We start from the raw sequence: 20492 nt of genomic DNA, 5'->3' as shown, positions 1-20492 counted from the left end.
TTAGTGGATGCCGCAGCACTCGGTGATGGCGAAAGTGGAGTTGGATTTGAAAGTGCATGCCATGGAACTGTGTCATGTCTTTCTATAAATAAGACCTTTTGCAATAAGTCAACTACAGAGGGCAAACCTGTTAATTGCTATCCTCCTTCAGCTCTGTGACATCATGTGTTACAAGCTCAAGTATTCACCAGGTCTCCAGAAACAAGTGTTTTCCTAAGAAAACTATTTAAGATTGTTCCCTGGGAGGAAAACCGGTGCTGCTTGGCCAAGCACACGTATAATGCTGCAGCCAAAACATTAGCAAAATAGAGAGCCCTAAAGAGCAGTATCTATGCTGCCCCACTGCAGCAAAATGTGTAAAGCCTTGGGCTACTGTTCTGTAAGATGGTTACACACTGCCTGTGTGCATCAATAACAGCTCAAAGCTTGAAACAATGTTAGTCGTTTTATCTTCCATACATTTTACATTTGTTTTCATGTAGTGGTATCAGCAATTTACAAAAGGAAAACGTACATAATCTTTCACTAGTATAAGTTACTGTGATGCTCAAAATTAACTGGTTCATATTTGTATATAGCCTTGAAGATGTAAAGAGTTGACAGTGGGGTTTTCAAAAGAGCCTAAGGAAATTAGACACCAGTGTCAATGGGAGTTGTGTTCCTAATTCGTTTAGGTGCCTTTCAAAATCTCAACTTAATGACTGCTAAGAGGTGGGGATAGGGGTGTTTTCCACTCTTCTTTACATTGGGAGAGTGATAGGAGTCCAAAGGGTTAAACCTCAGCTTTCTATATAGTCATTTTTCTTGGACTTCTTACCTGGGGTTGCTAGATCTTGCTCCTCCGTGAAAAATATCTGGCTGTTTGGTGACCACTTGATGACTAGGTTTTGTCTGAAAATGCAGGGTGTGGGGGGAGAGAGAGAGAGAGAGAGAGAGCAATTACTGTGCAGGCACCAGCAAGGGTTAAGCAGCTATCCCAGCATGAACAATGGAGATGGGGCAGCTTTAAATGAAATGAGCTGAATATTTCATTCGGCCATTCAGCTGCCTGCTCCAATTGCCATCTTTGCTAAAACGAGAGCTTAATCTAAAGTGACAACAACATCAGTTTCTATGTGCTCCAGTCACACAGAACATGATTTCCTTAACATAAACAGTATTTACATGGACCGTCTGGTTATAGCAGGGAATCAGGAGCGTGCCCAGCTAAGACAGAGACTACAATGAAGGACGAGTAATAGGCATCTGAGAATTAACATCAGAAAATGAAAGCCTGACCCTCAGAGGGCATGTCCCTGATACATTTTAAAGCTGGAAAGCCTTGCACTGGTCACCTCTCTTCCAGTAAAGACTATGTAATTTAAAAGAAAATAGTACCTTTTCAGTTTAGATACTTAACTAAATGTATTACACCTGATCTATTTTCTTACTCTATATGACATAATAGGAAGGACCCCCAGCTGCAATTGACCAGAGTCTTTTAAGCAACTGTAACCGATAACCCCCTCCTCCTCACTCCCTTCTCAGAGCAATGCCACTTTTTGGCATTATGGAGGAGATTCCATTCAGAGGAGGGAGTGATCCTAGTGGAGTCTGGCTTTTGCACTGTCCCAAAGGGTTGATGATGATGGTGAGGTACTGGGAGGGTGGAATAGTACCAGTAGCTTGTCCATGCAGAATAGTTTAATATGCAACCTGTGGTACATAGTCACAGGATGCATGCTCTGGGATGCTGCAACCTTTACACAAAGGAGAGCCAAGGTTCGACAGCTAGAGGTGGTGCATCTGCCCCACAGTGCCTGGTAACTTGGTTATGTGGCTCCTGCCATTGTCCAAGGAGAATCTTCTGCCAGGTGCCTGGGGCTTGATGTCCATCGGTCCATATTAGGAATCTTCTGCACATTTGAGCCCTAACCATTCACCCTGCTGCTGGCTAAAGGCATACAGCTAGATTCACCAGTGCCAGATTCAGATACTAGATGTTTAGCCCAGATGAGGACCTATAGAAAAGACAGAGGTGGCCTCCAAGATGAGGTTCTAGATGGGGGATTTCCTCTTCCCTTTTGCACTATGAGCCTCTGTACAAGTGCCTGAAGAAGCAGATTTATTGAATCCCTTTTAGTTGATGTGTTCCATGTGGAGAGAGCAAGAGAGAGTGCTTCAGCAAGACTATTTCCAAGATAAGAGCAAGTGTTTATCTTTGGTTCAGAAGTTATGTCATGGCAGATATAATCTGGCTCCCTAATATAGGTGCCAGTGGAACTAAAGCTACACAGGTGTAAACGCACATTCTCACGCTCTCTTTCTTTTCATTGGCTATTCTCAGGAAAAAGCATGCAAAGAACAAATCTCTGCCTGATTCTCCTCTCTTCCTCCTGCAACTTTTAGGCTGTGTTGTTTGGCCAGTAATATCCCAGAACTAGGATCTCTTTCGTAGGCCAGACTTTGCCAGGTTTGCTGTGCTATCCACTGGAGGACTTGTACATATATAGTCCTTTGTGTGCTGAGCGATAGAAAGTCAAGCATTGAAAGAGAGAGGTTCTGCTTTACTAAAGAGGCTGTAGCTAATCTACAGGAGGGGAAAGCAAAAGAGTAGGGAGCTGGATGTCCTATGATCCTGGCAGGGAAATCCAGGGATAGATTAAGGCAATCAGAGTATGACATGCTGTGGGGACCCTCCCCCACATGGGAGGGTGATGGCAGGCAGCTCCTTTCCATTACCATGGATGCTGAGGTAGCATCATGAGACTTGCTTGTCCTTGGGAGCAGCACGGAGAGCAGTAGGCAGTCCCCCTGGTGCTTACTCCAATAGAGTGTATCTGCATGGATAGGTGGGGCGGGTCTGCTGCACTCCTTTTCGACAACACACACACTTCTCTGTTTGGGATTGTGTTTGCAGGGTCCCTTGGAGCAGTGAGATGAGGTGGTAGCACCCCATTTAGCTGCATGGGCAGTTCATGCCTCTCAGAGCTATTGTTTCAGGTTATCTGCATACTCAGGCAGACATCGCTGCACTGGATGCACTCACTTCATGTTTTCAAGGTTTTTTTTGCAACCGTGAGAGATAGTAATGTAACTTTAATAATAATAAAAAAAGGCTGCAATTCTGATGTAATTACGTGACTCAATAAACTGGGGCCCTAGCAGGGCCAGCTCCAGGCACCAGCGAACAAAGCAGGTACTTGGGGCAACCACTGGGAAAGGGCGGCATGTTTGGGTCTTTGGCGGTGGTCTCTCAGTCCCTCTCAGAGCAAAGGGACCCACCGCTGAATTGCCACTGAGGAATGAAACTGCGTGGTTGAGCTGCCACTTAAGTGCCACCAATCACGGCTGCTGCTTTTTTTTTTTTCCCCCGCACCGCTTGGTGCGGCAAAAAAGGCTAGCGTACCTATGCCTTAGTCTGGTCCTGAGCTAAACTGGCTGGATAACGGGCCAGCATGCTATGCTAGGTATGAGTGCATGGGAGGGTTGTGGGTGGTGAGTGCAATCAAGTAGTTCTGCTAGGTGGTGCCACGAGGACTTAGATAAAAAATATCTTCTTGCTAATCATTAGTCTAGGAGCAGAGCCTAGTTAAATGTACTGGTCCTGAAAATACTTCTTGTTATCTTGCCAGAGTGTTTTTCTGTTCTGACAAATTGTGATATGTAGGAACATGAAGCATCGTTTTATTTATTAGAGCATGTATTTCTGGCTTTTTTTGTTATTGAATGATAATTTTTAAGGCTCCAGTAATTCTGGAATTATTAATACTTCAGTAATTTTGGTAAACTTGTAGAAAATTTATATTTTTCACAGATCTTTTGAGTTCAATACTACTCTTGCTGAAGACAGAAGTAAAGAGGAGCTACAATGGCTTGATTAAGTCAAATACTTTCTCCTATTAATGTCATTGGGTTGTCGTAGCTCGACTGTAATGAGCAAATGGGAATCTTTTCTGATGTCAGCATGAGACTTAAACCTAATAAGATGACCTAATATGAAAATATAGGCTATTCTGATTACTGTCTCGTTTTTCCTTTCAACTTCAGTTCCAGCATGAGTTTTAGCAGCCGATATTCTCCTGAACTCCTACAGTTAGAGGTGTATTCTTTTATACCGTTTGAAATCATCAGTCAGATACTGTGTAACTTTGGTTCAAGCAGCAACAGCTCTTCAGAGAGCTGTCAATAAAATCGGGTCACAACCCATTGCAAGGAAAAAAGGCAAGAGAGTAATTAAGATACTTTGATTTTAAAAACCATATCACTCGCATCACCAAGGCTAGCAAACAATGCTGTCCATCAGAAGGAATCAACAGATTTCCAGGGGTGCAGAGCATAAGTTTCTTTCCCTACTGTTTCATGTTGTAGTCTTTAAAATGATCACTTGTCCCTCAGACGAGGCACTAACATAGCCCATTTACTAGACAGGCTAGTCCAGGCCTGATCTGATGTTATATATAAAGGAAAGCTTAACGTAGCTCCTGCTCTACTGATCTGGCTAGGAGTAAACTTCACCTTGCTGGTGCCTATGGACCCCAAGTGTCTCTTATGGCTGGGTGGTGGGAAGTATGCTAGCTTAGCAGTAGGATATGGAATACCTCCCATAGCTCAGATTTTCTTTGGAATACTTTGGTACAAGGTGACAGAACACTTGAGTAATACAATGGTAGCAACATGAACCATGTATGTATAAAGTTGGTTACACGTTTAGTATAATTTGCATAGAAACTGGGAGTTTCGATAAGCATAGTTCCTCATTCTTACAGAGATTCCTCCTCCTAAATCTTCCCCATGATCTGCATAGATATTAGGGGATCTACAGGCAGCATGGGTCATCTGTTTAGAGGCCTCTTGTCCTCCATATGTCTTGCCTGCTTCACTTCTCCCAGTGGCGCCTTGATAACCATGATCACACTTCCAGGAACTTCCTCAGCTGTCACTTGTCCAGAACTTTCAGGGACAAGTACACTGAGGGAGGAGGAGTTTATGTAATTGACTGCAATAACTGAGCCGGTTGTGTCCTGTGGGCTTGAAGGAAAAGAGAGTCCATTGAGCAAAACCTGCCCCACACTCTCTCCACCCTCAGATCTGGATTCCGGCAGAGGCTTCATAGAGGGGGTTACTATAGGATTGAAGGAGGAAAACATACTGTGGAGCTGGGTTTACTATGCTTCCCTAGCCCAGATACATAGGGTTTGATGTCCTTCATTTGCAAAAGCAGGGTGGAGCATAGATCTGTTTGTAAGGGAGTAGCTCTTTTTATGTTAATAAAATAAGTAACTGTTTAAAAAGCTCCTTTCCCAAGGATTACCATTAGATGTGCATTGATTACGTACTTATTAAACTTTGATGAATATATTTATTTAACATGCAATAATTGTATTAAATATAAAGAATTAGATTAAGTAGGCTAGTGCTCATACTTAAATAGTGTCTATTACAAGTAGATTTATTGAGGATTAACAACTGCATAATAGAACTGTATCTATTTCATGATTGTTAATCCTCAATGAATGTTTTTAATAATTAATTGGCACTTAACTAAGGGATTATGTTCATTGTGGTGGAGTATATGAAGCAATAAAGGGTTTTGGTGGATGATTAAATGCCAAAGGGAATATTCCTAGGATATAATGAAATAAAAGAAGATGCAGGGGGGAAAAGAACAAATATAAATTGGGATGTAGCTGCTACTGAAGTCAGTAGCAAAATTCCCATTAACTTTAGGAGAAGTGGAATTCAGTCTCTAATCTTTACCTGGTGAGAGTTTGCAAATTCGGTTATGTTGCTTTGGTGTGATTTTCAGAGTGGGGATAAAGTGAATAGTTTCAGGGAGTTTAAATAATGAATAATTGTTAAAGGGGTGTGGCCCATGTGGGGAAAGTGACATGATAGGACACAGTGTCAACAAATATTTCAATGTAGCCTAAAAAGCCAATCTGTCTGAATTTTCCGGGCTGCAGTTGACTGAAATCCGTATCCTGTGGTGTCATGGTATAATTCCCCACTCTGAACCTTAGCGTCCAAAAGATGGGGTACCAGCATGAATTCCTCTAAGTTCAATTACCAGCTTAGTACTTGTAGAGCTGCCACCAACCAGGAATTCCAGTGCCTGGTACACTCTGGTCCCCCCAAAACCTTGCCCCCAGGACCCCCAAGTCCTAGACACTCTGGATCTTAACACAAGGAAAGTAAACCCTGTCCCTCACCATTGCCTCTCCCAGGCTTCCCCTCCCTGGGTTACCCTGGAAGATCACTGTGATTCAAACTCCTTGAATCTTGAAACAGAGAGGAAAAATCCACCTTCCCCCCTCCTTCTCTCTCCCCCTCCCAGACTCTCCCTGAGAGAGAAAGTAATCCTAACACAGAGAGAAAATAACCTCTCTCTCCCCCTTCCCTCCTTTCTCCCCACCAATTCCCTGGTGGATCCAGACCCAATCCCCTGGGATCTCACCAGAATAAAAAAACAATCAGGTTCTTAAACAAGAAAAGCTTTTAATTAAAGAGGGAAAAACAGTAAAAATTATCTTTGTAAATTTAAGATGGAATATGTTACAGGGTCTTTCAGCTATAGCCACTGGGAATACCCTCCCAGCCTAAGTATACAAGTACAAATTAAAATCCTTCCAGCCAAATGCACATTTGAACTCCTCCCAGCCAAATACACATTTGCAAATAAAGAAAACAAACATAAGCCTAGCTCGCCTTATCTACCTAATACTTACTATTCTGAACTTATAAGAGCCTGTATCGGAGAGATTGGAGAGAAACTTGGTTGTACGTCTGGTCCCTCTGAGCCCCCAGAGGGAACAACAACCAAAAACTAACAGCACACACAAAAACTTCCCTTCCTCAAGATTTGAAAGTATCCTATCCCCTGATTGGTCCTCTGGTCAGGTGACAGCCAGGCTCACTGATCTTGTTAACCCTTTACAGGCAAAAGAGATATGAAATACTTTTGTTCTATTAACTCTTACTTATCTGTTTATGACATGTGGCATAAAAAGTAACCTAAGAAATGTAAATGAAATAAGTATTTGGGAAATTTTAATGTAAAATAATAACTATAGTATATGAATTTCAGGAACATATCTGTGCATCAGGTATTGCAGTACCCGGGAGTTATGAGTTTTAATTTAGCTCAAGGAATTACTGTGAATTTTTCATAAAGACAAATATGGAGAAAAACAAGAAGAGACAAATACTGTATTAGCTGTGTTGGTCCCTATAGAAGACAGCAGTCCCAACATTCCAGTCTCGATTCCAACTTTAAAGAACTGGAAAGACTGAGTCAGAGTGGGATTAACCTGTAGTCTGTTACTCTGCTGTTCTCCTTGAAATATTACATGGATGAGCAAATTCTGATGTAATTTAACACCAAAGCCTTTATACAAGAATACTCTCTCTCTGTATGTGTGTGTGCATGACATTAAAGCACTTGGTCCCTTTAAAACGAAAGGTATCCATTATGCAATATATATTTTTAAATTTAAAATTTTTAAGTAGTTAGAATAAAGATTTTGATTTTTTTTTTTTGCTGACAATGAAAGTTGCTGAAAAAGCACAAATATCATTTTGGTTTTTGTCAACCTTTATACCATTGTATATTGTTTAAGGTCTTTTAAGTTTTACCCTCTGAATTTGAGGAACATTTTTTATTCCCCTGCATAAATATTAAAAATATGAAGTATAATTTTTTATGTGATCTCTGTATAAGAACTCTGTGAGTGGAATATTGCATCTTTCGAGTTCAAGAGCAGCTCATATTTAGTTCCTGGAAAGTTTGCTTCTTGTTATACCTACCAGTTAGAAAGGTGATAGAAAAATCTTTCTGGTTAGTTGCTGAAGTGCTTTGAAACACAGACTGGTTATTGCAGATAATTTGCCAGGACTTTTATTTAAGTATGAGTAAGATTTGATCTTCTGGGTTTTGGATATGTTTCCCCTTCTGGTGGTTTTGGAGGTGGGAAAGCAGGAACTTTTTCCTCTTCTTGGTGCTAGCCCCCGTGCCAGTGCTGTCAGTGCTAACGCCATTGATGCTGAGCAACTAAAGCAATGAAAACCAGCCCCCTTTAAGATGTATCAAGTTGAATACCCAAAAAATGGAGGCACACAAAATCACTCATCAGTTTTGAAAATCTTGGTCTGTGATTGTTTCTCAAAATTTATAAAAAAGTATGTGGGAACTTGGATGGCAGGGGCAGATCTGGCTGGAGATTATATGGGGGAAAAGAGCAAAGCCAGCCGAAAGTTATATAATGCTCCCTGTGAGCAGGCAGAGGCCCTTGCAGAGGCTCACAAGTTCATGAACACTAAACCCATACTTCTAAGCAAAGAGACCCTGACAGCTGGGATGTCCCCAAAAGTGCTAAGTCTGTGGTATCTTGTGGTGGCACGTGGGTGACCATCACCTCTACAGACATCCTTGCAGCCTTTTTAAAAACTTGATTGATAGTGGATTAACGTCCTGTATTGCTCATTTCCAAAAGCTGACTGCCCACAGGAGTTGGGAAGCCTCAGGGCAGAAGAGCCTGCCCCCAAAGCTTAGCAGCAGTCATGTTGCCACAGCAGCTGCTGCCACTGTAGAAGGGGTATGTAGTGATGATATTGATGAGATTGCTAATTTGTTTAGTAGACACAATTAAGAATGGAGAATGAGGATTCGTCTGTTGGCTGTCATGCATCAACCCGTATGTTGCCCAAGGCAGTGGGTATATGCTTGTTACTAATTTTACTTTGGGTTTTTTTCTTTGATTCACTTCATTTGTTGTTAATGTGAACTAAACAAAAAATTTAAAAAAGTACCCTCCCAATCAAATAAAATCCTTTTTGATTTTGGGAGCAGATACTTCACAGCTCCACCAATAGCCTGCTGTATTGTTTGATTTATAAGAGGACTTAAAGGTTGGGGTGTGGGAAGAGGTGAGGTGGGAAGACCTCTTAGGGCAGAGAGATCTCTAAAAATCTTTGCTCCCATGATATTCATTCCTTGAGGTAAGAATGTGAGAGTCACTGTGTCATCGAATAGCATTACACAGACCCACCCAAAAATCAGTGATGCCTTGACATAGTTGTGATGTTTGTATTGAGACATCATGTCACTGCAAATATCATTGTTTTTTTTGCCAATACTGTTGCATTTGAATTTGTTAGGCATCCTAAACTGCACTTCTGCATCTTCCAGTCTTGGAAAAATGGGAAGGAATTTACATGGAGGTTTGTGGAGAAAGCAGAGTTATAGGGAGGGATGGAGGAGCTGAGAGCTTATTTGAAGCCCGTCAGCAGGTATTTCATGGATTAAAGACTCAAACTTGAGTTCTAAATTCCCAGTAGCCCAAACCTGAGGAGCCATATATGTTCATATCTGTGGGTTATTGACCTTGTATTAAAATTTCAAAATCATGGCAACTCTGTCATAAATGGTGTTTTACATTGCAGCAGTTTTGTCAGTTCCCAGGATTCTCACGAACTCTGTGACATGATATTTTCCTGGTTCCCTCTCCCTGGCATGCCCTTTGGTGTGGAGTTTTATGGACGCATTCAGGCTTTTTAAGGAGGAGGCCTGATGTGCCAATGGCAGTAAGGCAGGCCTGTATTTTCAAAAGTTTCTACTCATTTGGAGCACCTCAAGTTTTGGGTGCTCAGCTGGAGACCACCTGAGTTTTAGAGGCATTTACCACAGCCCCAGTTAAAGGCAGTGGGAGCTGCGGATGCTCAGCACCTCTGTAAATTGGGTCCAAGGTATCCATTAAGTTGAACAACCAGATCTCTGAGACACTTTGGGAAATGTGAATGTGTAAGGAACTGGTTCAGCAGAATTTACTTGCGGGGAGTGTGGATCTGGGAAGACCAAATGTTCTGCTGCTACACTGATTTTTTTTTCCAGGTAACTATAACTTATATCCTGAATTCTGCAGTCCTTACTCCACTTTTACTATGTCTTTGCTCTTTCAAAATTCCCATAAACTTCAGGATGAACTAAAGTATCTTGCCTATAGGTTTGGGCTAGCCCCGATTTTGTGACACTGAGGACTACAATGAAAATTGCCAAGAGATGTGTTTAACTAGCTTATAAATGAGCATAATTTAAAAATTATAAATCAAATGCTATTTGAGTGTACTTGTACTGTCCTAAGACAATTGCTTAACTTCACTAGCAGTGAAAACTGCAGGTTTTCTGCTTTGTCCTTATCATGCCCTAGAAAGGAAGGGAAGAGATGTGGGCCTCATTTTGGGTCTTTCTGAATGGCATGTAGCTGTTGTGCAGAACTTTGGGTTCCTTAGACTTCAATGCAAAGCATTAAAGTACCAAACAGAGCCACTGAACTGAGTGAAAAAATTCTTCTCCCTCTGAATGGGTTGGTTAAAATACCCCAACAACTGCAACTTCAGAGGTTATTTACATTACAAATGTGATCCTTCACATCCATCAAGGACTGATTATTATGTTGTGACTGCAGCTCCTTTATGAAATTATAGGTTGTGCAAGTGGAGTAAAATTCAAGTCAGTCACTAGGGAGCAGGCTTATGAATCTGGATGAGGTCACACCTCTTTAAAGATGCAGTTTGATAAACTGACATCAAAACAAAGGAAATCTGCTAATCCTCGCACAAAAGTGCAATTTGCTAATCAGACCCTGGTGTTAGGTTGGTGTCTTGGTAAACAGTGAGTTTGGCAAAGGGGACCAGTCAGAGAGAGCTGGAAATCCTGAGATACCAACTTTGAAACTCCGGTAGCTCAACCAGCGCTCTGTTTAACTCGCAATCTGGGTGACTTTGTTTTTTAAATACAATTGCTGATGCATATAGAACGTTGTTTTTTAACCATTCACCTTGCTTGCTTAAGAAATGCTTGATGCTATCTGTCTACTAAAGAGATTGGGGTAGATTTACCTCAGGTTATGCTAGTGGAAGGCAGAGTATATACCATTGGATGGGCCTCAGGCAAAGAATCTGCCAAAGAAGAAGGGTGTGGTGGCACAAAAGCAGCTACACCCAATCTTGGAGCCAGAGAGGCCGGCACAGCCCTAATAGTGGGCAGCATTGGCAATGGAGGGTGAGTGGTGAGGGCAGCTGGGGAATGCCATTCAAACACATCCCCTCAAACTACTGCTGTTGATGGGGCTCCTAGATAGCCTCCAGTGGCAACTAAAACGCCCCCCCTCCCCCCGGGGAAACACCAGTATGAGGTTAGAGAAGGGATGGAAATGCCACCTGGCTTCCTTCAAGGTTAAGCCCTCCCCTAGTATCCAGGCTCTGTAGTTCTGAGAGAGAGATGAAATTTACAGGCTGAGTGTAACTGGACTCAAATACTGTCTGTTTTTAAAATGGGATGATAGGATTATTTTATGACATTTATAGTTACTCATGCTAATGCTTACAGTACTGAAATTAGAGATAGGGAAAATCCTGTTAGGCCCAGGGTGGCCAAATTTACTGATCTTCCAAGTGGCATATGATAATCTTCAGAAGTTCGAGAGCTTGGTGCACCTGCCAGGGCTTGGAGCTTCAGCCCTCTGGGAGGCACCTGTTGGTGCTTGGGGCTTCAGCAAGAGCAGGGCTGAAGCCTCTAGGCTCGCTCTCTGCTGGACAAAAGTCCGTAACCCCACCACCCTACTGCAGGGCAGAAGCCCTGAGCTTCCCCCTCCCAGTCTGTTAGGTGGAGAATGGGGGATTGTGGGGGACTCCATGAGCTGCACTTTAAAAGAGCCAAATGTGGCTCATGACCTGCAGTTTGGCCACTCTGATATTAGGCCATCTTGTCGATCCCAGTTACCTATGTGGACTGCTGGTCATCACAGAATGCATCTCTGAACATACCATAAAGGTAAACAAAATTCTCATATTCCAGAGCATAAATGGAAATGGTGCTCCTGCCCCCTGTGTACATCAATCCATTGTCTGTTTTCTTGCCTAAAGTCTTAACTACCAGCCATTCCTGGAGGTATATTACTAGCCTTTTCAAATCATTGATCTTATCCTGTGTCATGCCTCGTGTGTTCCTAAAGTAGGAAGAGGTAATGTTCTAGAACCTGATCATGGCTCTGATTGATTGATTTTAAATAAGCAAGAATATTTTTTCCTCCTTTTCAACTGAGTTCTGTGCAGAAGTATCAAAAACTGGAGAGAGATGCCAGAGTTTTGTCCATAAATGCCATAATTAAGATATGGCAATATTTTGAGTACTTCCCACTAGTTGCATCTCTTAGCAAATAGTGTTTGTAAATTATTCCTGTGCTCTATGTGTGTTTCCATTTAACGGAGAGCAAACTATAGTACCAGAGCCAGAGAGGCATCTTTCAGTAGGTAAAAGCGCAGTCCTTTATGTAGATATACGTTGAAGGCTGCAGGGTCAAATCCTGTTGGATTTGGGGGTAAGAGTGGAAAGGGAGGCAAACAGATAAATCAGTGAAAGGAGCGTAAGTAAATACACACAGACACAATATGAGTGGAAGAAAGCTGCTTCTATTAGCTATGCAGTTGGCAGCAATGTACCCTAAATGAGAGCAGTGTCTCTTTAAAAGCAGTAGGGGGTTGGAGTTGAGGGAATGCTCACAGCAGTAAGTATAACACAGCTGTGCTCTGTTTATGCTTGGGCTACAATAAAAAAGCTATAAAATGTGAGATGTCATAGCTCCACTTTGCTTTATTTATACTATTTCCTCTGAGCTCTGTCACACTGCACATTCATCTGCTAAGTTGCAGCAAGACTGGAGATTAAAATATCACAGCTCAAAATAGGAGTCAAGCGGAAGGAGATTCATCATAGCCCTATTAAAAAATATGTAAATACGGGAATGAAGTCATTTTAAAGCTGTATGGCTCTCCTCCTTGGTGGGCTGGGGAGAGTGGTGAGAGCGCTCTGGAGTGAGTGATGCTCTATGCAAATAACAGATTTATGGGACTCGTTCTACTTTTTCCCCCATCCCACCAAAATACTTCTAAGATTAAAAATATCAATTTGAATTGCAAATTATACCTTTGCTCTATGTATTAAAAGGTGTGGGGGGGAATTTCTTTCTCACCATTGCCTAAACTAATAATGGAAAGAAATATGATTCTCTATTAAAGGAGGCTGGGTGAGCGGTGTGCTGATAAACTTGTTACAGTAACTAAGCTTTACCCTTGTGTGGCACTTTTTATCTGAGGATCTTGAGGCACTTTGAAAGCATCACTTCAGACTTCCCAATGCCCTCAGAGGCTTGGATATCCTCCTGCCTATTTTACTGAGTCACCAAGGCTGGGATTTTCAAAAATAGCTTAAGGAACTTGGAGAGGCAAAAGAGGTGAGGTAACAGCTTTTATTGGACCAGCTTCTGTTGGTGAGGGAGACAAACACCTGAGCAACACAGGGCTGCCCCTCAGTGCCAGGAAAGGCATTTCCAGTGCCACTGGGAAATGCCAGGTGGAACAGATTGTTCAGCACAAGTTGGTAGCAAGTATTGTGTTGTAAGGGCCCACTCAACTTAGAGTGGCCCATTAACGCCTCTGCAGTCGCAGAACAAAGAGAGGGGGTTAGTGGAATATAGACTCTGCAATAAGCCATAAATCCAGTGTCTCTGTTCAGTGTACGATTCCCAATATTTAGCAGAGCATTGAGCCCAAGCTCCCAGGCTCATCTCCCAGAAGTGTTGCCGGCCTCCCCTGTCTCCTCGTGGTATGTGCTAACTACTTGTGCTTAGCAGCCTGTTACTCTCTGAATTTTGCTGTGGCGCTGGGAGTACCTTTCCCGGACCTGAGGGGGAAGCTCTGTGTAGCTCAGGGGCTTGTCTCTTTCACCAAGTCCGATAATAGATATTACCTGACCAATCTTTTTCTCTAATACCCTGGCACTGACACAGCTACAGTTATGCTGCATGCAACCTAAGAAAGTCAGGCATCTATCTCCTGTTTAATCCATTGTGTTTTGGTTGCCTAATTCTTTGGGCTACTTTGAAAATCCCAGCCAGAGTGGTTACATCAGTTGCTTTAGTTGCTTCCTCTCCTCTGTTTTAGTTCACTAGCAGGTGGTGGCAGGTACTTGAAACTCACGGATTTGTGTATCTTTAGCCTAGTGTTAAACCCTGGAACTGTTTATTTACCGAACTCAGTTTGGGACAAAAGCAGAGGGTGAAGTATATCCCAGTTCCATAAAGCTATATTTGAGCTTCATGTAGGTGGAGTGTAGGGAGATCAAGTCCGAGCCAGGGGGTGGGGCTGCTGTACCAAGTTCATCTCCTGTGATTGTACAAAACATGAGAGCCACTGGTCTTGTGACATACGAGGGTACAATCCAGACTAATGAGTAGCTGTGTCACTCCCTGCCCAGCAACTTTGAGTGCCTTACAATGCTTTGGTTGAAGCAGCTGCCACCTGGGCAGCTCATGAACAGCCTTCCAGCCACACTCGGGTTACACTCTGGCTATCAGCAGCCTTGGTTATACTGCAGGGTGACCCCAACACACCTCCAGTCTTGGATTTTCCCCCAGAAAGGTATGTTCTGTACTGCCCAGCCCTCTCCTGGACAATACAAATTTATAGAAAGTCCATTGTTTCTTTAATAGAAATAATATGCACACAACTTGCCACCCCAAATGGAGTTTCCTAGACACTTCTGTTTAAACACACTGGATTAGCTAAAACAATAATGCAAGTTTATTAACTACAAAGAGAGAGATTTTTATATGAGTACAAGTAATGAGCCATAAAAGTCAAAATGGTTACAAGAAAAGTAGATAAAACATTACTGGTGCCTAATTTAATAAACTATGCTAAATTCAAAGCAGAGTTTTCTCACCACATGCTTTCAGTAGTCTTACTGACTAAACTTAGGTCAGGACCCCTTCTCCCAGAGCCCAAGGAATGCTTCCTTTGTCGCTTCAGGTACTGTCAATGTGGTGGGCAGAGAGGGGGGGTGCAATGGGGTGTTTGTCCCTCCTTTTCATAGTTTCAGTCCCCCTCTTGAAAAACATTTCCAGCTGGGTACCAGGAGACAAAAAGTCTATGTGGAAGGATGTTCCCTGCTGCTTTTTTCTCACCTGTTTGAGCTTCCTTTATTTCCCTTCTTGCTTGATGATTCTATTACCTGCTTACATGCAAATTAATCAGAACACAGATTCTTCTGTTTAAAATAGACTTGTTTGCCAACCTCAGTTTGGAACATGTGGTAATAAAACCATACAGTGGACTCTAATAACTTCACATACAATATTGCTGCACATATTTTACCAAGACACTGACTAACAAATTTTGAGTTTTCAAATGATACCTCACAAGGCATACTTTGTATAAAGATCATTACAATAGTGTGTAGGATATGGACATGGAGTAGTCTGTCACAGGTCTGCGTAAACATTGTGGCTCCTTGCCTAGTCTGCCTCCCAGCTATAGCTCATCCTAAAGAGACCTTTTCTAAGGCCATTCAACTAGCCAGATATTCTTTCAGTCTCTATTCAGGGATTAAGTAATGGAGAGCTTTGCACCAGTGTGAATTTCACCCAGAGTACGGGATGGATATTCTTTTATACTTTTATTACCAAAAGTGACGGTGAAATGTTCAATTCCTTTTCTTCCACTCCCATTTCCACCTTTTTGTTACTGATTTCTCTCTCTCTCTCTCTCTCTCTCTCTCTCTCTCTCTCTCTTTTTTTTTTTTAAATAAAATTGTTTTAGTTAGCTTAGTTATGGTCAAGGTAAAAGATTTATAACCCTGGAGGCTGATTCCCTGTGGGTAAACAAAAGACCAATACAGCATGAGCAGGAATAGAGAGAGCTTTCCACAGAAGTAGTCAAAATGCCTCATTCTTGGCTCAGAGGGGCCACCCTATTATTCCTGAAGGTATTCTGCACCAAAAAAATAACAATTGTGTGCACAATATTTCAAAATTCTGCAAATTTTATTTGTCAAATAAATGTGAAGGCTTCAGCATGGTATAGGGCAGGGGTGGGCAAACTACTGCCCATGGACCAGATCTGGTCCCTCAGGGCTTTGGATCTGGCCCACGGGACTTCCCCCCTGTGGTGCTGTGGGCCCTGTGCTGCTCTCCAGAAGTGACCGGCACAATGTCTCTGCAGTCTCTGGGCAGGGGGACAGAGGGCTTTGTGTGTTGCTCTTGCCTCCAGGCACTGCCCCCCTCAGCTCTCATTGGCCGGGAGCAGGGAACTGCTGCCAATGGGAGCTTCGGGGAAGGTACCAGGTGGCGCAGCAAGGGCAGCACACACAGAGCCTTCTGCCTTCTCCCCACCCTTCCTGGAGCTGCATGAGCCTGCCACCCTGGAGCCCAAACCCCTCCTGCATCCTGCTCCCCAACTCCCTGCCCTCAGCCCACTGCCTGCACTGCACACCCCTCCTGCACCCTAACTCTCTGCCCTGAGCCCCCTCGTACACCCCTCAGCCCTCTGCACCCCAACTCCCTGCTCTGAGCCCCCTGCTGCATCCTTCACCTCTCCTGCACCCCAACCCCCTTCCCTGACCCCCCCTCCTGCAGTCTGCACCCCTCCTCTGCTCCAATCCCTTACTCTGAGCCCCTTCCTGCACACCACACCCCTCCCACACCTTACACTCCCTTCCACACCCCAACCCCTTGCCCCGGCCCTGCATACAATTTCCCCAGATGTGGCCCTCGGCCCAAAAATTTTGCCCACCCCTGGCATAGGAGAGCGCAGGCCACTGGCTACAAAGAGGGTGGAGATCATTCTGCAGCTCCCACCCGGGACATGGACTCAGTGGTGAGCCTGCACCCAACCCTGACATAGAGCAAGGACCGGGCCTGTCCGTCCCTCTGTTGCAGGTGCACCAAGTGTGAGCAGGCAAGCTCAGCAAAGGAAGATCTAAGTGTGGCAGGTCTTTATGTGGCCGAATCCAGGTGTGGGTTGAGAGGGTTCTGTGTGGGGCAATCTGGGTTCGGGCATCTCAGTGGGGAATCCGTGTATGGGGGAGGGAGGGATCTGGATGCGCAGGGGCTTGTTGGGGGATTCTGGGTACAAACGAAAAGATTTCTAGTTTGCATTAATCTAGTCCTATTTGAAGAGGACGACATTAACGCAGACTAAGAACGTTTTAATTTGTGCCCACAGAGTCCACATGGGGGAATTACAGTGCAGTACATTGGGGTGCTCTGCTATTCAGATGCCATAGTACAAACTGTAGGGCAGTGTAGCTTAAGTCCCATTTTCAAAAGTGATTTAGCAGTCCAAAGTGAGTCTTCCACTGAGACTTAACTGCCTACATCACTTTTGAAAATGGGATTTAGGCAGTGTAGACAAGCCCTAAACTCCTAAGGCACTTAAGTATTTTGAAAAGTTTACTGCTGTCTTTATTTCTGTAAAGTACCATGTGCAGCTATGGTACTCTCCTTGTCACACAAGTAATAATAATAGTGTCTTTTCAGGAAGAATACTTGCAGGTTTCAGCCAGGCTGGAAACAAACAAGGTCATTTTAAATTTCAAGATTCAAACAGATTGAGAAAAACATCCAAACTTCTTTCCTTGTACTTAGGGGGAAAAAAGAAAACCCCAGTAAATGAATCACAAACATCTCTTAAGGTTTAGAATTTAAAAGCACAAATATCAGGAAATCCAAAAAATTAATGGTCTGACTGCGTATATTGCGTATATTGGCTAATACCTTTTTAAAATGACCAGTGATTCTGAATGCCTTAACTTTTTTAGTGTCCAACTTGGGACACTGGCCTGGTTTTCAGAGGGTGGATGCTTAGTAGTTTCCGAAAATCAGGATCTTTTACATTTTCTTGAGTTGAGCATCCAAAATCACTAGTCCCTTTTAAAAATCTTGGTTTTGTGTTTATAAAGCTAAATTTCTGTCTGCGTATATTCTATATGCAGGAAACCAAATTTAATGTTGCTGTAGAAGAAACCTATATGTGTTTTTTTTTTCTTGATGAATACACTGAATGTTTTAACGTGTTTGACAAAAATGTAGACAGAAGATGCTGTTTTACATTAGTATAGATAACATTTTATTACAAAACTCTGAGTCTCTTAATCTTAACAGATTTCGGTTGTCATTGGCACATTTTAGATATTACCTGCAGATGCTTCTCTGATTCTTTTAGATCTAATTTTATATACTGGCCCTTTTCTCGTTGTTTTGATGTTAAGAGGTAAATCTCCAAAGTATTATGCAGGCGTTAGCAGTACAACTGTGATAACTTCTATGAGAGATAGTGGAATTGTAATTTGAAATTAGCTGCTAAATTTGAAAATCTTAGCCCTGGCAAAAAGTTAATCTAATAATCAAAGATTTCTAACAAACACTTTAACATTATAAGCCTAGTTGATTATGAGAAGCTAATTTCAGAACAAATTTATATTGACTGTGTTTATCATCTTAATTCAGTTCCTTACTGCCAGTATTGATCATCCCAGTCAATATGACACACAATAGGTTCTGTAGTTTTATTTGTTTGAACCTGGACAGGAAAGTGTTGGGTAAGAAGGCAGTATTGCTACATGTCCTTTTTTCTACACATCATAATTTTAAGCCAAATATTGTATGGATGGGCTACACTGAATAATAAAATACAGGTAATCCAATAAATCCACTAGAGGATTAATATTTACAAAAACAAGGCTCTCCCAGGCTCAGTGTATCTATTTGGCTAAATATGGAAGATTATTAAGACTAGACAATAGAACAGAGCCAGTCGTTTGCTATCAGTTACATTTTAATGGGAGGGTTTCCTAATGCCAATTGGTTGACATTGCTGCTTCACAGCCCTAATAGCGTTTATTCAGATATATTTAGTAACAGCCTTAATGCTGTCTAGACTGAACATCAAAAGTGCTACTAATGCTTCCCTGATCAATTTTTTAAAAGGGCAAACAAGAAAAAAAAATCCTTTTTTGTTTATATTTGCAATCAATTTTTCATTTTTTAAAGAATGCATTATTTTCATATAACAATGTCAATCATGTGAAATTCCACAGGAAAATATCTGTTTTTTGTTTTTTTAAATCACTTTAGCCATTTATTTTCTTAAAAGAATTAACTAGTTAAGCACTAATTACAGTAGAGCCTCAGAGTTATGAACACCAGCATTACAAATTGGCAAGTCAACCACACATCTCGTTTGGAGCTGGAAGTACTCAATGAGGCAGCAGTGGAGAGGAAAAAATAACAGAGCAAATACAGTGCAAAATTGTGTTAAATGTAAACTGCTAAAAAAAAAAAGAGAGAGAGCAGCATTTTTCTTCTGCATAGAAAGTTTCAAAGCTTTCAGTTGTAAAGTTTCAATGTTCAGTTGTAAACTTTTGAAATAACCACCATCATGCTTTGTTCAGAGTTACGAAGAACCTCCATTTCCAGGGTGTTTGTAACTCTGAGATACTACTGTAAATGGACGATTTTCAAAATGGGTCCGCTGATATAAAGGATCATAAGTTGAAAAATACAGAACTAATTTTCATAGAACAGTCTTTTCATTGCAGAGATTGTGTGATTGTGGGTTTTCTTACAAACATAACTGTATATGACATTGAAGAAAAACCTTATTTGCGAAATAGTATGTTACCATTTTAGTAATAACTGTAGGCAGGGATGGTTTCTTGACTACATTTTTTTTTTACAGTGTCTAATATCATGGCACCCTGAACCTTGACTTGGACCTCTAGGTGTTACTTTAATATAATGCTACTGTAATGCATGCCTCCAGGGGGCAAAGTTAAGGTTGTGTGTGTCCCAGTTCAGGGCAAATGCACCTGTATTTCCCCCTCATGTTCAAGCAAGGACACCCATTCTTAGGATCCCAGCTCCTCAACTATCACCTCTCTTGGGAGGAGACCTGAATCTCTTTCCCTCCCGAACAGGGTTTTTTCCAGAATGCATAGTTTTCTGCCTATACTGTGTTATTCCCAGCAAGCCAAACTGCCAGCAGTGGGAGTCCGTCCTTCATGGGATTTTTCTGTGGTTACAAATTTGTAACAGGCTTATCTCAGAACAAGCATGCTGACCTGCACAGATCAGCCTGTTTCTTTATACAGGTTGGGCCTTCAATCTCTAACTTTCATGAACATATAATCAGCAGACAGTGGTTTCTCCTCAAGGCATAGCTTCAAAAGCCTGGGTTTTTTGAATAACTAGGTGAAGGAATTCACCTCCTACATATTTCCCAGGAAGTCCCACTTCAGACATATTGTCCCAAAAGACCATTCTGGTCTGCCACGTGGTTCAAAATAGTCCTTTGATCTTCCAGGCCCACAATCATACAGAACCTTTGCATTTAATACAATAGACTCCAAAGGTACTGCAATAAGTTTTTCCAAGGATACTGCAGGAAACTGCCACATCTGTCACAGTGTGTTTAACCTGAACTTTCACATTATCTGATATGTAAGTACCTTTTAACTTTAAAAATTGAGCAAATGTGGGTTTTTTTTAAATTTTTATATATATAACATATATATATAACATTTTCCTTTCCGCTGTGGAAATAAAGCCAAGTGATATGGATGTTTCCAATTATGATTTCTATATTTGCTTGAGACAAATTACCTTCCCCTCCCCCCCATG

The 20492-nt window shown here is 42.1% G+C and overlaps 1 protein-coding gene across 2 annotated transcripts in view; it reads left to right on the top strand.

The window, feature by feature from the left end:
• SOX5 (SRY-box transcription factor 5) overlaps positions 1-20492 on the top strand; it is an 880866-nt gene that overhangs the window by 138681 nt on the left and 721693 nt on the right. The window contains exon 1 of one of the 2 annotated variants that reach the window (XM_030541513.1): positions 14380-14454. The exons of the other annotated variant lie outside the window; for it this stretch is intronic. The gene's annotated coding sequence lies outside the window, so the exon portion shown is untranslated. Of the gene's footprint in view, positions 1-14379; positions 14455-20492 lie in introns of those variants that run through there. 2 annotated transcript variants of the gene reach the window in all.

The sequence above is a fragment of the Gopherus evgoodei genome, chromosome 1 (genome assembly GCF_007399415.2).
Source record: "Gopherus evgoodei ecotype Sinaloan lineage chromosome 1, rGopEvg1_v1.p, whole genome shotgun sequence".
Classification (NCBI taxonomy): Eukaryota; Metazoa; Chordata; order Testudines; family Testudinidae; genus Gopherus; species Gopherus evgoodei.
The sequence above is the reverse complement of the archived record's forward strand: the minus strand, read 5'-3'. Positions and strand labels throughout refer to the sequence as shown.